This window comes from Carcharodon carcharias, chromosome 1 (genome assembly GCF_017639515.1).
Source record: "Carcharodon carcharias isolate sCarCar2 chromosome 1, sCarCar2.pri, whole genome shotgun sequence".
Taxonomy (NCBI): domain Eukaryota; kingdom Metazoa; phylum Chordata; class Chondrichthyes; order Lamniformes; family Lamnidae; genus Carcharodon; species Carcharodon carcharias.
In genome coordinates, this window is record NC_054467.1 from 269,575,902 (window position 1) to 269,597,249 (window position 21,348).

Below are 21,348 nucleotides of genomic sequence, written 5' to 3' on the forward strand. Positions count from 1 at the left end.
TTTACAGTGAGGGGTGTGGCGTATATCAATATGTTACAGTGAGGTTTGTGGGGTATATCAGAGTGTTACAGTGATGTGTTGGGATATATCAGAGTGTTACAGTGAGGGGTGTGGGTTTTGTCAGAGTGTTTCAGTGTGGGGTGTGGGATATATCAGAGTGTTACAGTGAGGTGTTTGGTGTATATCAGAGTGTTACAATGCGAGGTGTTGTGTATGGCATTGTGTTACAGTGAGTGGTGTGGGATATATCACGGTGTTATCGTGAGGTTTTTAGGGTATATCAGGGTGTTACAGTGATTAGTGTGGGATATATCACAGCGTTATCGTGAGGTGTGTGGGGTATATCAGAGTGTTACAGTGAGGGGTGTGGGATATATCAGAGTGTTTTAGTGAGGAGTGTGGGGTATATCAGAGTGTTACTCTGCGGGGTGTGGGGTATTTCAGAGTGTTACAGTGAGGGGTGTGGGGTATATCAGTGTTACAGTGAGTGGTTTGGGATATATCAGAGTGTTACAGTGAGTGTTTTGGGATATATCAGAGGAATACAGTGAGGGGTTTGGCGTATATCAGTGGGTTACAATAAGGGCTGTTGAGTATGGCAGTGTTTTACATTGAGGGGTGTGTGATATATCAGAGTTTTATCGTGTGGTGTGTGGGGTTTATCAGAGTGTTCCAGTGAGGGATGTGGGGTATATCAATGTTAGAGTGAAGGGTGTGGAGTATATCAGAGTGTTACATTGAGTGGTGTGTAGTATATCAGAGTGTTATGGTGAGGGATGTGGGATATATCAGAGTGTTACAACGAGGGGTCTGGGTTATATCAGAGTGTTACACTTAAACGTTTGGGGTATGTCAGAATGTTTTTGTGATGTTTGTACTATATATCAGTGTGTTACAGTGAGGGGTGGGATATATCAGAGTGTTACAGTGCGGGGTGTGTGATATTTCAGAGTGTTACAGTGAGGAGTGTGGGGTATATCAGAGTGTTACAACGAGCGGTCTGGGTTATATCAGAGTGTTACACTTAAACGTTTGGGGTATGTCAGAGTGTTTTTGTGATGTGTGTACTATATATCAGTGTGTTACAGTGAGGGGTGGGATATATCAGAGTGTTACAGTGCGGTGTGTGTGATATTTCAGAGTGTTACAGTGCGGTGTGTGTGATATTCCAGAGTGTTACAGTGAGGGATGTGGGGTATATCAGAGTGTTACAGTGAGGATTATGGGGTATATCAGAGTGTTACAGAGAGGATTGTGGGGTATATCAGAGTGTTACAGTGAGGGGTGTGGTGTATATCAGAGTGTTACAGTGAGGTGTGTGGGTTATATACAAGTTTTACAGTGAGGGGTGTGGAATATATCAGACTGTCACAATAAGGGGCGTGGTTTATATCAGAGTCTTAGCGTGAGGTGTGTGGGGTTTCTCCGGGTGTTACAGTGAGGGTTGCTAGATGTATCAGAGTGTTACAGTGAGGTGTGTGGGACATACCAGTTTGTTACCTTGAGACGTGTCAGCTATATCAGAATGTCACAATGAGTGGTGTGGGGTATATCAGAGTGTTACAGTGAGGCGTGTGGGGTATATCAGAGTATTACAGTGAGGGGTGAGGGATATATCAAAGTGTTATCGTGAGGTGTGTAGGGCATATCAGAGTGTTACAGTGAGGAGTGTGGGGTATATCAGAGTGTTACAGTGAGGGGTGTGGGGTATATCAGACTGTCACAGTGAGGGGTGTGGTGTATATCAGAGTGTTACAGTGAGGGGTGTGGGGTATATCAGACTGTCACAGTGAGGGGTGTGTGGATTTTCAGAGTGTTACACTGAGAGGTGAGTTGTATATCAGAGTGTTACAGTGAGGGGTGTGGTGTATATCAAAGTGTTACATTGAGGGGTGTGGGGTATAACAGAGTGTTACAGTGAGGGGTGTGGGGTATATCAGAGTGTTACAGTGAGGGGTGAGGTGTATATCAGAGTGTTACAGGGAGGGGTGTGGGATATTTCAGTGTGTTAAAGTGGGGGGTGTGGGGCATCTCAGAGTGTTACAGTGAGGGGTGTGGGGTATATCAGAGTGTTACAGTGAGGGGTGTGGGGAATATCAGAGTGTTACAGTGAGGGGTGTGGGGTACATCAGAGTGCTTGTGAGGGTGTGTGATATATCAGAGTGTTACAGTGGGGGGCGTGGGGTATATCAGAGTGTTACAGTGAGGGGTGTGGGGTTTGTCAGAAGGTTACGTTGAGGGGTGTGGGATATATCAGAGTGTTACATTGATGGGTGTGGGATATATCGGAGTGTTACAGTGAGGGGTGTTGGATATATCAGAGTGTTACAATGAGGGGTGCTGGGTATGGCAGTGTGATACAGTGAGGGGTGTGGGATATATCAGAGTGTTATAGTGAGGGATGTGGGGTATATCAGAGTGTTACAGTGATTAGTGTGGGATATATCACAGTGTTATCGTGAGGTGTGTGGGGTATAGCAGAGTTTTACAGTGAAGAGTGTGGGGTACATCAGAATATTACTGTGAAGTTTGTGGGGTATATCAGTGTGTTACAATGAGTGGTGTGTGGTATATCAGTGTTACAGTAAGGGGTGAGGGGTATATCAGAGTGTTACTGTGAGGGGTGTGTGGTATATCAGAGTGTTACATTGAGGGTTGTGGGGTATATCAGTGTTACAGTGAGGGGTGTCGGGTATATCAGAGTGTTACAGTGAGTGATTTGGAATATATCAGAGTGATACAGTGAGGGGTTTGGCGTATATCAGAGGGTTACAATGAGGGCTGTTGAGTATGGCAGTGTGTTACAGTCAGAGGTGTGTGATATATCAGAGTTTTATCGTGTGATGTGTGGGGTTTATCAGAGTGTTCCAGTGAGGGATGTGGGGTATATCCATGTTAGAGTGAAAGGTGTGGCGTATATCAGAGTGTTACAGTGAGGGGTGTGGCGTTTATCAGAGTGTTACAGTGAGGAGTGTGGGATATATCAGAGTGTTACAGTGAGGGGTGTGGGGTATATCAGAGTGTTACAGTGATGGGTGAGGGATATATCAGTGTGTGAGTGAGGGGTGTGGGTACATCAGAGTGTTACAGTGAGGGGTGTGGGGTATATCAGATTGTTCCAGTGAGTGTTGAGTGGTATATCAGAGTGTTACAGTGAGTGGTGTGGGATATATCAGAGTGTTACAGTGAAGGGTGTGGGATATATCAGAGTGTTATAGTGTGGGGTGTGGGATATATCAGAGTGTTACAGTGACTGATGTGGGGTATATCAGAGTGTTACAGTGAGTGGCGAGGGATATATCAGTGCTTTAGTGAGGGATGTGGGATATATCAGAGTGTTACAGTGAGTGTTTTGGGATATATCAGAGTGATATTGTGAGGTGTTTGGCGTATATCAGAATGTTACAATGAGGGCTGTTGAGTATGGCAGTGTGTTACAGTGAGGACTGTGTGATATATCAGAATTTTATCGTGTGGTTTGTGGGGTTTATCAGAGTCTTCCAATGAGGGATGTGGGGTATATCAGAGTGTTACAGTGAGGGGTGTGGGGTATATCAGAGTGTTAAAGTGAGGGGTGTGTGGTATATAGGAGTGTTACAGTGAGGGGTGTGGGGTATATCAGAATGTTAAAGTGAGGGGTGTGTGGTATATCAGAGTGTTACAGTGAGGGATGTGGGGTATATCAGAGTGTTGCAGTGAGGGGTGAGGGATATATCAGTGTGTTAGTGTGGGGTGTGGATTATCAGAGTGTTACAGTGAGGGGTGTGGGGTATATCAGAGTGTTACATTGAGGGGTGAGGTGTATATCAGAGTGTTCCAGGGAGGGGTGTGGGATATATCAAAGTGTTAAGGTGAGGGTTGTGGGGTATCTCAGAGTGCTTGTGAGAGTGTGTGATATATCAGAGTGTTACAGTGATGGGTTGGGATATATCAGAGTGTTACAGTGAGGGTGTGGGGTTTGTCAGAGTGTTTCAGTGAGCGGTGTGGGATATATCAGAGTGTTACAGTGATGGGTGTGGGGTTTGTCAGAGTGTTTCAGTGAGGGGTGTGAGATATATCAGAGTGTTACAGTGAGGTGTTTGGGGCATATCAGAGTGTTAAAATGAGGGGTGTTGGGTATGGCAGTGTGTTACAGTGAGGGGTGTGGGATATATCACGGTGTTATCGTGAGGTGTGTGTGGTATATCAGGGTGTTACAGTGATTAGTGTGGGATATATCACAGCGTTATCGTGAGGTGTGTGGGGTATATCAGAGTTTTACAGTGAGGGGTGTGGGGTATATCAGAGTGTTATAGTGAGGAGTGTGGGGTTTATCAGAGTGTTACTCTGTGGGGTGTGGGGGAGATCAGAGTGTTACAGTGAGGGGTGTGGGGTATATCAGTGTTACAGTGAGGGGTGAGGGGTATATCAGAGTGTTACTGTGAGTGGGTGAGGGGTATATCAGAGTGTTACAGTGAGTGGTTTGGGATATATCAGAGTGTTACAGTGAGTCTTTTGGGATATATCAGAGTGATACAGCGAGGGGCTTGGCGTGTATCAGAGGGTTACAATAAGGGCTGTTGAGTATGGCAGTGTGTTACATTGCGGGGTGTGTGATATATCAGAGTTTTATCGTGTGGTGTGTGGGGTTTATCAGAGTGTTCCAGTGAGGGATGTGGGGTATATCAATGTTAGAATGAAAGGTGTGGCGTATATCAGAGTGTTACATTGAGTGGTGTGTGGTATATCAGAGTGTTATGGTGAGGGATGTGGGATATATCAGAGTGTTACAGTGAGGAGTGTGGGGTATATCAGATTGTTACAACGAGCGGTCTGGGTTATATCAGTTTGTTACACTTAAAGGTTTGGGGTATGTCAGAGTGTTTTTGTGATGTGTGTGCTATATTTCAGAGTGTTACAGTAAGGTGTGTGGGGTATATCAGAGTGTTACAGTAAGGGGTGTGGGATATATCAGAGTGTTACAGTGAGGGGTGTGCGGCATATCAGAGTGTTATAGTGCAGGGTGTGCGGTATATCAGTGTGTTACAGTGAGGGGTGTGGGATATATCAGAGTGTTACAGTGAGGGGTGTGGGATGTATCAGAGTGTTACAGTGAGGGGTGTGGGATATATCAGAGTGTTACAGTGAGGGGTGTGCGGTATATCCGAGTGTTACAGTGAACGGGTGTGGGATATATCAGAGTGTTACAGTGAGGGGTGTGCTGTATATCAGAGTGTTACAGTGAGGTGTGTGGGGTATATCAGAATGTTACAGTGAGGGGTGTGGGATATATCAGAATGTTACAGTGAGGGGTGTGCGGTATATCAGAGTGTTACAGTGAGGGGTGAGGGATATATCAATGTGTTAGTGAGGGGTATGGATTATCAGAGTGTTACATTGAGGGTTGAGGGCTTTGTCAGAGTGTTACAGTGAGGGGAGAGGTGTATATCAGAGTGTTACAGTGAGGGGTTTGGGGTATATCAGAGTGTTACATTGAGGGGTGAGGTGTATATCAGAGTGTTACAGGGAGGGGTGTGGGATATTTCAGTGTGGTAAAGTGAGGGGTGTGGGGTATCTCAGAGTGTTACAGTGAGGGGTGTGGGGTTTGTCAGAGGGTTACAGTGAGGGGTGTGGTGTATATCAGAGTGTTACAGTGAGGTGTGTGGGATATATCTGAGTGTTATAGTGAGGGGTGTGGGATGTATCAGAGTGTTACAGTGAGGGGTGTTGGGTATGGCAATGTGTTACAGTGAGGGGTGTGGGGTATATCAGAGTGCTACAGTGAGGGGTGTGGGATATATCACGGTGTTGTCGTGAGGTGTGTGGGGTACATCAGAGTGTTACAGTTAGGAGTCTGGGGTATATCAGGGTGTTACTGTGAGGGTTGTGGGGTATATCAGATTGTTACCGTGAGGGATGTGTGGTATATCAGTGTTACATTAAGTGGTGAGGGGTATATCAGAGTGTTACTGTGACGGGTGTGGGGTATATCAGAGTGTTACAGTGAGGGGTTTGGGGTTTATCAGTGTTACAGTGAGGGGTGTCGGGTATATCAGAGTGTTACAGTGAGGGGTGTGGATTATATCAGTGTTACAGTGAGGGGTGTGGAGTTTATCAGAGTGTTACAGTGAGGGGTGTGGGGTATATCAGAGTGTTACAGTGAGGAGTGTGCGGTATATCAGAGTGTTACTGTGAGGAGTGTGGTTTATTTCAGAGTGTTACTGTGAGGGTGTGGGGTATATCAGAGTGTTACAGCGAGGGGTGTGGGTTATATCAGAGTGTTACAGTGAGGGATATGGGGTATATCAGAGTGTTACTGTGAGGGGTGTGGGGTATATCAGAGTGTTACAGTGAGGGGTGTGGGGTATATCAGAGTGTTACAGTGAGGGGTGTGGGGTATATCAGAGTGTTACTGTGAGGGGTGTGGGGTATATCAGAGTGTTACAGTGAGGGGTTGTGGGGTATATCATAGTGTTAACTTGAGGGATGTAGGGTATATCGGAGTGTTACAGTGAGGGGTGTGGGTTATATCAGAGTGTTACACTGAAGTGTGTGGGGTATGTCAGAGTGTTACATTGAGGGATGTGGGATATATCAGTTTGTTCCAGTCTGGGGTTTGGCGTATATCAGAGTGTTACAGTGAGCGGTGTGGGTTATATCAGAGTTTTACACTTAGGGATGTGGGGTATATCAGTGTTACTGTGAGGGATGTGGGATATATCACTGTTAGAGTGAACGGTGTGGCATATATCAGAGTGTTACAGTGAATGGTGTGGGGTATATCAGAGTGTTACAGTGAGTGGTGTGGGGTATATCAGAGTGTTACAGTCAGGGGTGTGGAGTATATCAGAGTGTTACAGTGAGGAGTGTGGTGTATATCAGAGTGTTAGAATGAGGGGTGCTGGGTATGGTAGTGTGTTACCGTGAGGGATGTGGGATATATCAGTGTTACAGTGAGGAGTGAGGGGTATATCAGAGTGTTGCAGTGAGTGGTGTGAGTTATTACAGAGTGTTACAATGAGGGATGTGGGACATATCAAAGTGTTACAATGACGTGTGTGGGGTATATCAGAATGTTACAGTAAGGGGTTTGGGATATATCAGAGTGATACAGTGATGGATGTGCTGTATTTCATAGTGTTACAGTGAGGTGTGTGGGGTATGTCAGAGTGTTACAGTGAGGGATGTGAGTTATATCATAGTGTTTGTGAGGGTGTGTGATATATCAGAGTGTGACAGTGAGGGCTGTGGGGTGTATCAGTGTTACAGTGAGTGGTGAGGGGAATATCAATGTGTTAGTGAGGGGTGTCGCACATATCAGAGTGTTACATTGAGGGGTTTGGGATATATCAGAGTGATACATTGAGGGGTGTGGGATATATCACAGTGTTATCGTGAGGTGTGTGGTGTATATCAGAGTGTTACAGTGAGGGGTGTGGGGAATATCAGAGTGTTACAGTGAGGGGTGTGGGGAATATCAGAGTGTTACAGTGAGGGGTGTGGGGAATATCAGAGTGTTACATTGAGGGGTGTGTGGTATATCAGACTGTTACAGTGAGGGGTTTGGGGTGTATCAGACTGTTACAGCGAGGGGTGTGGGTTATATCAGAGTGTTGCAGTGAGGGGTGCGGGGTATATCAGAGTGTTACAGTGAGGCGTGTGGGATATATCAGAGTGTTACAGTGAGGGGTGTGGGGTATATCAGAGTGTTACAGTGAGGGGTGTGGGGTATATCAGAGTGTTACAGTGAAGACTGTGGGGTATATCAGAGTGTTACAGTGAGGGGTGTGGGATGTATCAGAGTGTTACTGTGAGTGGTGTGGGATATATCTGAATGTTGTAGTGATGGTTGTGAGATATATCAGAGTTTTACAGTGAGGGGTATGGGGTATATCAGAGTGTTAATGTGAGGGGTATGGGATTTATCAGAGTGTTACAGTGAGGGTTGTGGGGTATATCACAGTGTTAACGTGAGGGATGTAGGGTATATCGGAGTGTTACATTGAGGGGTGTGGGTTATATCAGAGTGTTACACTGAAGGGTGTGGGGCATGTCAGAGTGTTACATTGAGGGATGTGGGATATATCAGTGTGTTACAGTGTGGGGTTTGGGGTATATCAGAGTGTTACAGTGAGCGGTGTGGGGTATACCAGAGTGTTACATTGAGCGGTGTGGGTTATATCAGAGTTTTACACTGAGGGATGTGGGGTATATCAGTGTTATAATGAGGGGTGTGGGATGTATCATAGCGTTACAGTGAGGGCTGTTGAGTATGTCAGTGTGTTACAGTGAGCGATGTGGAGTATATCGGAATATTACAGTGAGGGGTGTGGTTATATCAGAGTGTTACAGTGAGGGGTGTGGAGTATGTCAGAGTGTTACAGCGAAGGGTGAGAGGTATATCAGAGTGTTACAGTGAGGGGTATGGGGTATATCAGATTGTTACAGTGAGGGGTGTGGGGTATATCAGAGTGTTACATTGAGGGGTGTGTGGTATATCGGAGTGTTACAGTGAGGGGTTTGGGGTATATCGGAGTGTTACAGTGAGGGATGTGGGATATATCAGTGTGTTACAGTGTGGGGTTTAGGGTATATCAGAGTGTTACAGTGAGGGGTGTGGGGTATACCAGAGTGTTACTGTGAGCGGTGTGGGTTATATCAGAGTTTTACACTGAGGGATGTGGGGTATATCAGTGTTATAATGAGGGGTGTGGGATGTATCATAGTGTTACAGTGAGGGTTGTTGAGTATGTCAGTGTGTTACAGTGAGTGGTGTGGAGTATAGCAGAATATTACAATGAGGGGTGTGGTTATATCTGAGTGTTACAGTGAGGGTGCGGGGTATGTCAGAGTGTTACAGCGAAGGGTGAGAGGTATATCAGAGTGTTACAGTGAGGGGTATGGGGTATATCAGATTGTTACATTGAGGGGTGTGGTGTATATCAGAGTGTTACTGTGAGGTGTGTGGGATATATCAGAGTGTTACAGTGAGGGGTTTGGGATATATCAGAGTCTGGCAGTGCGGGTGCGGTTTATGTCAGAGTGTTACAGCGAAGGGTGAGAGGTATATCAGAGTGTTACGGTGAGGGTTGTGCGGTATATCAGAGTGTTTCAGTGAGGAGTGTTGGATATATCAGAGTGTTACAGTGAGGGGTGTGTGGTATATCAGAGTGTTACAGTGAGGAGTGAGGGGTATATCAGAGTGTTACAGTGAGTGGTGTGAGTTATAACAGAGTGTTACAGTGAGGGATGTGGGACATATCAGAGTGTTACAATGACGGGTGTGGGGTATATCAGAATGTTACAGTGAGGGGTTTGGGATATATCAGAGTGATACAGTGATGAATGTGCTGTATTTCTTAGTGTTACAGTGAGGGATGTGGGGTATATCAGAGTGTTACAGTGAGGGGTGTGGGGTATATCGGAGTGTTACAGTGAGGGATGTAAGTTATATCATAGCGTTTGTGAGGGTGTGTGATATATCAGAGTGTGACAGTGAAGGCTGTGGGGTGTATCAGAGTGTTACAGTGAGTGGTGAGGGGTATATCAATGTGTTAGTGAGGGATGTCGCACATATCAGAGTGTTACACTGAGGGGTTTGGGATATATCAGAGTGATACAGTGAGGGGTGTGGGATATATCACAGTGTTATCGTGAGGTGTGTGGGGTATATCAGAGTGTTACAGTGAGGGGTGTGGGGTATATCAGACTGTTACAGCGAGGGGTGTGGGTTATATCAGAGTGTTACAGTGAGGGGTGCGGTCTATATCAGAGTGTTACAGTGAGGCGTGTGGGATATATCAGAGTGTTACAGTGAGCGGTGTGGGGTATATCAGAGTGTTACAGTGACAGGTGTGGGATATATCAGAGTGTTACAGTGAGGGCTGTGAGAAATATCATAGTGTTACAGTGAGGGGAGTGGGTGTATCAGAGTGTTAAAGTGTGGGGTTTGGGGTATATCAGAGTGTTACAGTGATGGGTGTGGGGTATATCAGATTGTTACAGTGAGGGTTGTGGTGTATATCAGAGTATTTCAGTGAGGAGTGTGGGATATATCAGAGTGTTACAGTGAGGGGTGTGTGGTATATCGGAGTGTTACAGTCAGCGATGTGGGACATATCAGAGTGTTACAATGACAGGTGTGGGGTATATCAGAGTGTTACAGTGATGTGTGTGGGGTATATCAGAGTGTTACAGTGAGGGGTTTGGGATATATCAGAGTGTTACAGTGAGTGTTTTAGGGTATATCAGAGGTGTTACAGTGAGGGGTGTGGGTTATATCAGAGCGTTACAGTGTGGGGTTTGGGGTATATCAGAGTGTTACAGTGAGGGGTGTGGGGTATACCAGAGTGTTACAGTGAGCGGTGTGGGTTATATCAGAGTTTTACACTGAGGGATGTGGGGTATATCAGTGTTATAGTGAGGGGTGTGGGATGTATCATTGTGTTACAGTGAGGGTTGTTGAGTATGTCAGTGTGTTACAGTGAGTGGTGTGGAGTATATCGGAATATTACAGTGAGGGGTGTGGTTATATCAGAGTGTTACAGTGAGGGTGCGGGGTATGTCAGAGTGTTACAGTGAGTGGTGTGGAGTATAGCAGAATATTACAATGAGGGGTGTGGTTATATCTGAGTGTTACAGTGAGGGTGCGGGGTATGTCAGAGTGTTACAGCGAAGGGTGAGAGGTATATCAGAGTGTTACAGTGAGGGGTATGGGGTATATCAGATTGTTACATTGAGGCGTGTGGTGTATATCAGAGTGTTTCAGTGAGTAATGTGGGATATATCAGAGTGTTACAGTGAGGTGTGTGGGATATATCAACGTGTTACAGTCAGCGATGTGGAACATATCAGAGTGTTACAATGACGGGTGTTGGGTATATCAGAGTGTTACTGTGAGGTGTGTGGGATATATCAACGTGTTACAGTCAGCGATGTGGAACATATCAGAGTGTTACAATGACGGGTGTGGGGTATATCAGAGTGTTACTGTGAGGTGTGTGGGATATATCAGAGTGTTACAGTGAGGGGTTTGGGATATATCAGAGTCTTACAGTGAGGGGTTGGGGTATATCAGAGTGTTACAGTGAGGGGTGTGGGGTATATCAGAGTGTTACAATGAGGGGTGTGGGGTATATCAGAGTGTTACAGTGAGGGGTGTGGGATATATCAGTGTTAGAGTGAAGGGTGTGGGATATATCAGAGTGTTGCAGTGAGTGGTGTGTGGGGTATATCAGAGCATTACAGTGAGGGGTGTGGAGTATATCAGAGTGTTACAGTGAGGGATGTCGGATATATCAGTGTTAGAGTGAAGGGTGTGGGATATATCAGAGTGTTACAGTGAGGGGTGTGCCGTTTTTCAGACTGTTACAGTGAGAGGTGTGGGGCATATCAGAGTGTTACATTGAGGGATGTGGATTATATCAGAGTGTTACAGTGAGGGGTGTGGGGTATTTCAGAGTGTTACAGTGAGGGGTGTGGTGTATATCAGAGTGTTATAATGAGGGGTGTGTGGTAAATCAGAGTGTTACAGTGAGGGGGGTGGGTTATATCAGAGTGTTACAGTGAGGGGGTGGTGTATATCAGATTGTTACAGTGAGGGGTGTGGGTTATATCAGAGTGTTACAGTGAGGGGGTGGTGTATATCAGATTGTTACAGTGAGGGGTGTGGGTTATATCAGAGTTGTACAGTGAGTGGTGAGAGGTATATCAGTGTTTATCTGAGGGGTGTGGGTATATCAGGGTGTTACAGTGACAGGTGTGGGCTATATCAGAGTGTTACAGTGAGGTGTGTGGGATATATCAGAGTGTTACATTGAGAGGTGTGGGGTATATCAGAGTGTTTGTGAGGGCGTGTGATATATCAGAGTGTTACAGTTAGGGATGTGGGATATATCAGTGTGTTACAGTGTGGGGTTTGGCATATATCAGAGTGTTACAGTGAGGGGTGTGGGGTATAGCAGAGTGTTACAGTGAGGTGTCCGGGGTATATCAGAGCTTTACAGTGAGGGTGTGAGCTATATGAGTGTTTGTGAGGGTGTGTGATTTATCAGAGTGTTACAGTGAGTGGTGTGGGGTATATCAGAGCGTTACAATGACGGGTGTGGGGTATATCAGAATGTTACAGTGAGGGGTTTGGGATATGTCAGAGTGATACAGTGAGTGCTTTGGGGTATATCAGAATGTTACAGTGAGGGGTTTGGGATATGTCAGAGTGATACTGTGAGTGCTTTGGGGTATATCAGAATGTTACAGTGAGGGGTTTGGGATATGTCAGAGTGATACAGTGAGTGGTTTGGGGTATATCAGAGTGTTACATTTAGGGGTGTTGGGTATGTCAATGTGTTACAGTGAGGGGTGTGGGATGTATCATAGTGTTACAGTGAGGGCTGTAGAGTATGGCAGTGTGTTACAGTGAGCGTTGTGGGATATATCCGACTGTTACAATGACGGGTGTGGGGTATATCAGATTGGTACAGTGTGTGGTTTGGGGTACATCAGTGTTAAAGTGAACGGTTTGGGATATATCAGAGTGTTACATTGAGAGCAAAAACAGAATTACCTGGAAAAACTCAGCAGGTCTGGCAGCATCGGCGGAGAAGAAAAGAGTTGACGTTTCGAGTCCTCATGACCCTTCGACAGAACTTGAGTTTGAGTCCAAGAAAGAGCTGAAATATAAGCTGGTTTAAGGTGTGTGTGTGGGGGGCGGAGAGATAGAGAGACAGAGAGGTGGAGGGGTTGGTGTGGTTGTAGGGACAAACAAGCAGTGATAGAAGCAGATCATCAAAAGATGTCAACGACAATAGTACAATAGAACACATGTAGGTGTTAAAGTTAAATTGACTGTCTCAGTCTCCGACTTACCCCACGTGGATTTCAACTGAAATTCCACCCCTCATGTTTCGAACCCACCCAGGATTACAGGTATCTCCGGGACATAAAACGTTTCTCGGACTGCTGTTCCCGTCACATTCTGATATCCACACTCAGTGCCATGCGCCGCCATATGAACACACTCGACCTCTCCCTCCAGCAGCACCGCCGTACCCTTTTTCAAAGCTGCGCGTGCCCCCAGTTTCATTTTATCCTTCGGCTCATCCGACGTCTCAACAAGAAACTTTTTCTCTTTCTCTCAAGTGCTAAGGAACGCAAGCTCCAGCAACTCATCGACACCAACACCCATCTAGGACCCTCCACCCCTGCCCGTCCCTCCGTCCCCACCCCATCTTCCAATCCCAACCCCAGCCGTGTATTCACTATACCCCCTGACCTTCCCCTCTCCGATGCTGAACGTTCAGTGCTCAGCAAAGGACTTAGTTTCATACCCTTACGCCCTCACCTCAATGAATTTCGGGCTCGGCATGATACTGAACTCTTCTTCCGCCGTCTTCGTCTCCGGGCTCACTTCTTTGGGCAGGAGTTCTCTCCCAGTTCAACGGATCCTTTTACCCATCTCCAATATTCTCCCTCCACCTGGACCCCTCCCTCTGGATTCTTACCTCCTCTCGATCTTTTCATTGAGAACTGTCGGCCCGACATTAGTCGTCTCAATTTCTCTGCTCCTCTCACCCATTCTAACCTGTCTCTCTCTGAACTTACTGCACTCCATTCTCTCAGGTCCAACCCTGACATTGTCATCAAACCCGCTGACAAGGGTGGTGCTGTTGTTGTCTGGCGCACTGACCTCTACCTCGCGGAGGCTGAGCGTCAACTCGCAGACACTTCCTCCTACCTCTCCCTGGACCATGACCCCACCACTGAACATCAAGCCACTGTTTCCAGGACTGTCACTGACCTCATCTCCTCTGGGGATCTCCCTCCCACAGCTTCCAACCTGATAGTCGCCCAACCTCGGACGGCCCGCTTCTATCTCCTACCCAAAATCCACAAACAGAACTGCCCCGGTAGACCGATCGTCTCAGCTTGCTCCTGCCCCACAGAACTCATTTCTCGTTATCTTGACTCCCTTCCCTCTCCCCTTGTCCAGTCCCTTCCCACCTACATCCGTGATTCCTCTGACACCTTACGTCACATCAACAATTTCCAGTTCCCTGGCCCCAACCGCTTCCTCTTCACCATGGACGTCCAATCCCTCTACACCTCCATCCCCCACCAGGATGGTCTGAGGGCCCTTGGCTTCTTCCTCGAACAGAGGCCCGAACAATCCCCATCCACCACTACTCTCCTCCGTCTGGCTGAACTTGTTCTCACGCTGAACAATTTCTCCTTCAACTCCTCTCACTTCCTCCAAATAAAAGGTGTGGCTATGGGTACCCGCATGGGCCCCAGCTATGTCTTTCTCCGGTACATCGATGATTACTTCGGTGCTGCTTCATGCTCTCGTCAGGACTTGGAAAAATTTATTAGTTTTGCTTCCAATCTCCACCCCTCCATTATTTTCACATGGTCCATCTCTGACACTTCCCTTCCCTTCCTTGACCTCTCTGTCTCAATCTCTGGTGATAGACTGTCCACCAATATCCATTACAAACCCACCGACTCCCACAGCCACCTCGACTACAGCTCCTCACACCCCGCTTCCTGTAAGGACTCCATCCCATTCTCTCAGTTCCTTCGCCTCCGTCGCATCTGTTCTGATGATGCTACATTCAAAAACAGTTCCTCTGACATGTCCTCCTTCTTCCTTAACCGAGGTTTTCCACCCATGGTCGTTGACAGGGCCCTCAACCATGTCCGGCCCATCTCCCGCGCATCCGCCCTCACGCCTTCTCCTCCCTCCCAGAAACATGATAGGGTCCCCCTTGTCCTCACTTATCACCCCACCAGCCTTCGCATTCAAAGGATCATCCTCCGCCATTTCCGCCAACTCCAGCATGATGCCACCACCAAACACATCTTCCCTTCACCCCCCTTATCGGCATTCCGTAGGGATCGCTCCCTCCGGGACACCCTGGTCCACTCCTCCATCACCCCCTACTCCTCAACCCCCTCCTATGGCACAACCCCATGCCCACTCAAAAGATGCAACACCTGCCCCTTCACTTCCTCTCTCCTCACCGTCCAAGGACCCAAACACTCCTTTCAAGTGAAGCAGCATTTCACTTGCATTTCCCCCAACTTAGTCTACTGCATTCGTTGCTCCCAATGTGGTCTCCTCTACATTGGAGAGACCAAACGTAAACTGGGCGACCGCTTTGCAGAACACCTGCGGTCTGTCCTCAAGAATGACCCAAACCTCCCTGTCGCTTGCCATTTTAACACTCCACCCTGCTCTCTTGCCCACATGTCTGTCCTTGGCTTGCTGCATTGTTCCAGTGAAGCCCAACGCAAACTGGAGGAACAATACCTCATCTTCCGACTAGGGACTTTACAGCCTTCCGGACTGAATATTGAATTCAACAACTTTAGGTCGTGAGCTCCCTCCCCCATCCCCACCCCCTTTCTGTTTCCCCCTTCCCTTTTTTTTCCAATAAATTATAAAGATTTTCCTTTTCCCACCTATTTCCATTATAAAAAAAACCCCACTAGAGCTATACCTTGAGTGCCCTACCATCCATTCTTAATTAGCACATTCGTTTAGATAATATCACCAACTTTAACTTTAACACCTATGTGTTCTATTGTACTATTGTCGTTGACATCTTTTGATGATCTGCTTCTATCACTGCTTGTTTGTCCCTACAACCACACCAACCCCCTCCACCTCTCTGTCTCTCTATCTCTCCGCCCCCCACACACACACCTTAAACCAGCTTATATTTCAGCTCTTTCTTGGACTCAAACTCAAGTTCTGTCGAAGGGTCATGAGGACTCGAAACGTCCTCTTTTCTTCTCCGCCGATGCTACCAGACCTGCTGAGTTTTTCCAGGTAATTCTGTTTTTGTTTTGGATTTCCAGCATCCGCAGTTTTTTTGTTTTTATCTCTGTGTTACATTGACATGTTTGGTGTATATCAGAGTGTTACAATCAGGGGTGTTGGATATGGCAGTGTGTTACAGAGAGGGGTGTGGTATATATCACAGTGTTATCGTGAGGTGTGTGGGGTATATCAGAGTGTTACCGTGAGGGGTGTGGGGTATATCAGTGTTAGAGTGAACGGTGTGGGATATATCAGAGTGTTACAGTGAGTGGTGTGGGGTATATCAGAGTGTTGCAGTGAGGGATGTTGGATATATCAGACTGGTACATTGAGGCATGTGGGGTACATCAGAGTGTTACAGTGAGGGGTGCGGGGTATATCAGAGTGTTACAGTGAGGTGTGTGGGGTACATCAGAGTGTTACAGTGAGGAGTGTGGGGTACATCAGAGTGTTGCAGTGAAGGGTGTGGGATATATCAGAGTGTTACAGTGAGGGGCGAGGGGTATATCAGAGTGTTACAGTGAGGGGTGTGGGGTATATCAGAGTGTTACAGTGTGGGGTTTGGGATATGTCAGAGTGATACAGTGAGTGGTTTGGGGTATATCAGAGTGTTACAATTAGGGTTGTTGGGTATGTCAGTGTGTTACAGTGAGGGGTGTGGGATATATCAGTGTTAGAGTGAAGGGTGTGGGGTATATCAGAGTGTTACAGTGAGGGGTGTTGGGTATATCAGAGTGTTACAGTGAGGGGTGTGGGGTATATCAGAGTGTTACAGTGAGTCGTGTGGGGTATATCAGAGTGTTACAGTGAGGGGTGTGTGGTATATCAGAGTGTTACAATGACGTGTGTGAGGTATATCAGAGCATTATTGTGAGGGGTGTGGGGTATATCAAAGTGTTACAGTGAGGGATGTGGGATATATCAGTGTTAGAGTGAAGGGTGTGTGATATATCAGTGTGTTGCAATGTGGGGTGTGGGGTATAGCAGAGTGTTAAAGTGAGGACTGTGGGATAGTTCAGAGTGTTACAGTGAGGTGTCTGGGGTATATCAGAGTTTTACACTGCCGGGTGTGGGTTATATCAGTTATATTGAGGGGTGTGGGATGTATCATAGCGTTACAGTGAGGGCTGTAGAGTATGCCAGTGTGTTTCAGTGAGTGGTGTGGGTTATATCCGAGTGTTACAATGACGGGTGTGGGGTATATCAGATTGATACAGTGAGTGGCTTGGGGTATATCTGTGTTAGAGTGAACGGTGTGGGATATATCAGAGTTTTACAGTGAGAGGTTTGGTGTATATCAGAGTGTTACAATCAGGGGTGTTGGATATGGCAGTGTGTTATAGTGAGGGGTGTGGTATATATCACAGTGTTATCGTGAGGTGTGTGGGGTATATCAGAGTGTTACCGTGAGGGGTGTGGGGTATATCAGTGTTAGAGTGAACGGTGTGGGATATATCAGAGTGTTACAGTGAGTGGTGTGGGGTATATCAGAGTGTTACAGTGAGGGGTGTGGGATATATCAGAGTGTTGCAGTGAGGGATGTTGGATATGTCAGACTGGTACATTGAGGCATGTGGGGTATATCAGAGTGTTACAGTGAGGGGCGTGGGGTATATCAGACTCGAACATTGCGGCGTGTGGGGTATATCAGAGTTTTTCATTGAGGGGTGTGGGGTATATCAGTATTACAGTGAGGGGTGTGGGGTATATCAGAGTGTTACAGTGAACGGTGTGGGATATATCCGAGTGTTACAGTGAATGGTGTTGGGTATATCAGACTGGTACATTGAGGCGTGTGGGCTATATCAGAGTGTTACAGTGAGGGGTGTGGGGTATATCAGACTAGTACATTGATGCGTGTGGGGTATATCAGAGTGTTACAGTGAGGGGTGTGGGGTATATCAGAGTGTTACAGTGAGGGGTGTGGGGTATATCAGAGTGTTACAGTGAGGGGTGTGGGGTATATCAGAGTGTTACAGTGAGGGGTGTGGGGTATATCAGAGTGTTACAGTGAGGGGTGTGGGGTATAGCAGAGTGTTACAGTGAGGAGTGTGGGATATATCAGTGTGTTACAGTGAAGTGTTCGGGGTATATCAGAGTTTTACACTGAGCGATGTGGGGTTTATCAGTGTTATAGTGAGGGGTGTGGGATGTATCATAGTGTTACAGTGAGGGCTGTTGCGTATGGCAGTGTGTTACAGTGAGCGGTGTGGGATATATCAGTCTGTTATCGTGAGGGGTGTGGGATACATCAGAGTGCTGCAGTGTGGGTTTTGGTGTATATCAGAGTGTTACACTGAAGGGTGTGGGGTATATCAGAATGTTACAGTGAGTGGTGTGGGGTCTATCAGAGTGTTACAGTGAGGGGTGTGGGGTCTATCAGAGTGTTACAGTGAGGGGTGTGGGGTATATCAGAGTGTTCCAGTGAGGGGTGTGGGGTATATCAGAGTGTTACAGTGAGTGGTGTGGGGTATATCAGAGTGTTACAGTGAGGGGTGTGGGGTATATCAGAGTGTTACAGTGAGGGGTCTGGTGAATATCAGTGTTACAGTGAGGGGTGTGGGGTATATCAGAGTGTTACAGTGAGTGGTGTGGGGTATATCAGAGTGTTACAGTGAGGGGTGTGGGGTATATCAGAGTGTTACATTGAGGGATGTAGGATATATCAGTGTTACAGTGAAGGTGAGATATATATGAGTGTTACAGTGACTGGTGTGTGGTATACGGCACACCCCTCACTGTAACACTCTGATATATGTTACAGTGAGGGGTGTGCCGTATATCAGAGTGTTACAGTGAAGGGTGTGGGGTCTATCAGAGTGTGATAGTGAGGGGTGTGGGTGATATCAGATTGTTACAGTGAGGGGTGTGGGGTATATCAGAGTGTTACACTGAGGATTGTGGGGTATATGAGTGTTTGTGAGGGTGTGTGATATATCAGAGTGTTACAATGAGGGGTGTGGGGTATATCAGAGTGTTACAGTGAGCGCTGTGGGGTATATCAGAGTGTTACAGTGTTGGCTGTGCGGTATATCAGAGTGTTACAGAGAGGGTGTGTGATATATCAGAATGTTACAATGAGGGGTGTGGTGTATATCAGAATATTACATTGAGGGATGTGGGGTATATCAGAATGTTACAGTGAGGGGTGTGGGGTATATCAGAGTGTTACAGTGAGGTGTGTGGGATATATCAGTGTTACAGTGAGGGGTGTGGGGTCTATCAGAGAGTTACAGTGAGTGGTGAGGTGTATATCAGTGCGTATCTGTGGGGTATATCAGAGTGTTACAGTGAGGGATGTGGTGTATATCATAGTGTTACAGCGAAGGTTCAGGGGTATATCAGAGTGTTACTGTGAGGTGTGTGGGTTATATCAGAATGTTACAGTGAGTGATGATGGGTATATCGGTGTGTTAGTGAGGGACGTGGGACATATTAGAGTGTTACAGTGTGGTGTGTGGGGTATATCAGAGTGTTAAAATGAGGGCTGTTGGGTATGGCAGTGTGTTACAGTGAGGGGTGTGGGATATATCACAGCGTTATCGTGAGGTGTATGGGGTATATCAGAATGTTACAGTGAAGGATGTGGGGTGTATCAGTGTTAGAGTGAAGGGTGTTGGATATATCAGAGTGTTACAGTGAGGGAAGTGGGATATATCAGACTGTCACATTGAGGGGTGTGGGATATATCAGAGTGTTACAGTGAGGGCTTTGGGGTATATCAGAGTGTTACAGTGTGGGCTGTGGGGTATATTATAGTGTTTGTGAGGGTGTGGGATATATCAGATTGTTACAGTGTGCGGTGTGGGGTATATCAGAGTTATACAGTGATGGGTGAGGGGTATATCAGTGTATGACAGTGTGGGGTTTGGCGTATATCAGAATGTTACAGTGAGGGGTGAGGGGTATATCAGTGTATTACAGTGTGGGGTTTGGTGTATATCAAAATGTTACTGTGAGGGTTGTGGGGTATATCAGAGTGTTACAGTGAGGTGTGTGGGATATATCAGAGTGTTACAGTGAGGGCTGTGGGGTATATCTGAGTTTTACACTGAGGGATGTGGGGTATATCATTGTTACAGTGAGTGCTGTGGGATGAATCATAGTGTTACAGCGAGGGCTGTTGAGCATGGCAGTGTGTTACAGTGAGCAGTGTGGGGTATATCAGAGTGTTACAGTGACGGGTGTGGGAAACATCAGAGTGCTGCAGTGTGGTGTTTTGGTGTATATCAGAGTGTTACACTGAAGGGTGTGGGGTATATCAGAGTGTTACAATGACAGGTGTGGGGTATATCAGAGTGTTACAGTGAGGGGTGTGGTGTATGTCAGAGTGTTACTGTGAGGTGTGTGGGTTATATCAGAATGTTACAGTGAGTGATGATGGGTATATCGGTGTGTTAGTGAGGGACGTGGGACATATTAGAGTGTTACAGTGTGGTGTGTGGGGTATATCAGAGTGTTACAGTGAGGGCTGTGGGGTATATCAGAGTGTTAGAGTGAGGGCTGTGGGGTATATCAGAGTGTTACAGTGTGGGCTGTTTGGTATATCAGAGCGTTTGTGAGGGTGTGTGATATATCAGACTGTTACAGTGTGGAGTGTGGGGTATGTCAGAGTTATACAGTGAGGGGTATATCAGTGTTTATCTGAGGGGTGTGGGTACATCAGAGTGTTACAGTGACAGGTGTGGGATATATCAGAGTGTTACAGTGAGGGGTGTGAGGTATATCAGAGTGTTACAGTGTGGGCTGTGGGGTATATCAGAGTGTTACAGTGAGGGGTGTGGGATATATCAGAGTGTTACAGTGAGGGGTGTGGAATGTATCAGAGTGTTACAGTGAGGGGTGTGGGGTATATCAGAGTGTTACAGTGAGGGGTGTGGAATGTATCAGAGTGTTACAGTGAGGGGTGTGGGGTATATCAGACTGTTACAGTGAGGGGTGTGGGGTATATCAGAGTGTTACCGTGAGGGGTGTGGGTTATATCAGACTGTCAAATTGAGGAGTGTGGGATATATCAGAGTGTAACAGTGAGGGGTGTGGGATATATCAGAGTGTTAGAGTGAAGGGTGTGGGATATATCAGAGTGTTACAGTGAGGGGTGTGGGATATATCAGAATGTTACACTGAGGTGTGTGGGATATATCAGAGTGTTACAGTGAGTGGTGTGGGGTATATCAGAGTGTTACAGTGAGGGGTGTGGAATGTATCAGAGTGTTACAGTGAGGGGTGTGGGGTATATCAGAGTGTTGCAGTGAGGGGTGTGGGGTATATCAGAGTGTTACAGTGAGTGGTGTGGGGTATATCAGAGTGTTACAGTGAGGGGTGTGGAATGTATCAGAGTGTTACAGTGAGGGGTGTGGGGTATATCAGAGTGTTACAGTGAGGGGTGTGGGGTATATCAGACTGTCACAATGAGGAGTGTTGGATATATCAGAGTGTAACAGTGAGGTGTGTGGGATATATCAGAGTGTAACAGTGAGGGGTGTGGGATATATCAGAGTGTTTCAGTGAGGGGTGTGGGATATATCAGAATGTTACACTGAGTGGTG

General features: G+C 46.6%; 1 protein-coding gene across 1 annotated transcript in view; it reads left to right on the forward strand.

Annotated features, from left to right (window-relative positions):
* Window positions 1-21,348, forward strand: part of LOC121283107 (probable carboxypeptidase X1) — a 1,354,098-nt gene that overhangs the window by 31,863 nt on the left and 1,300,887 nt on the right. The window lies entirely within an intron of this gene.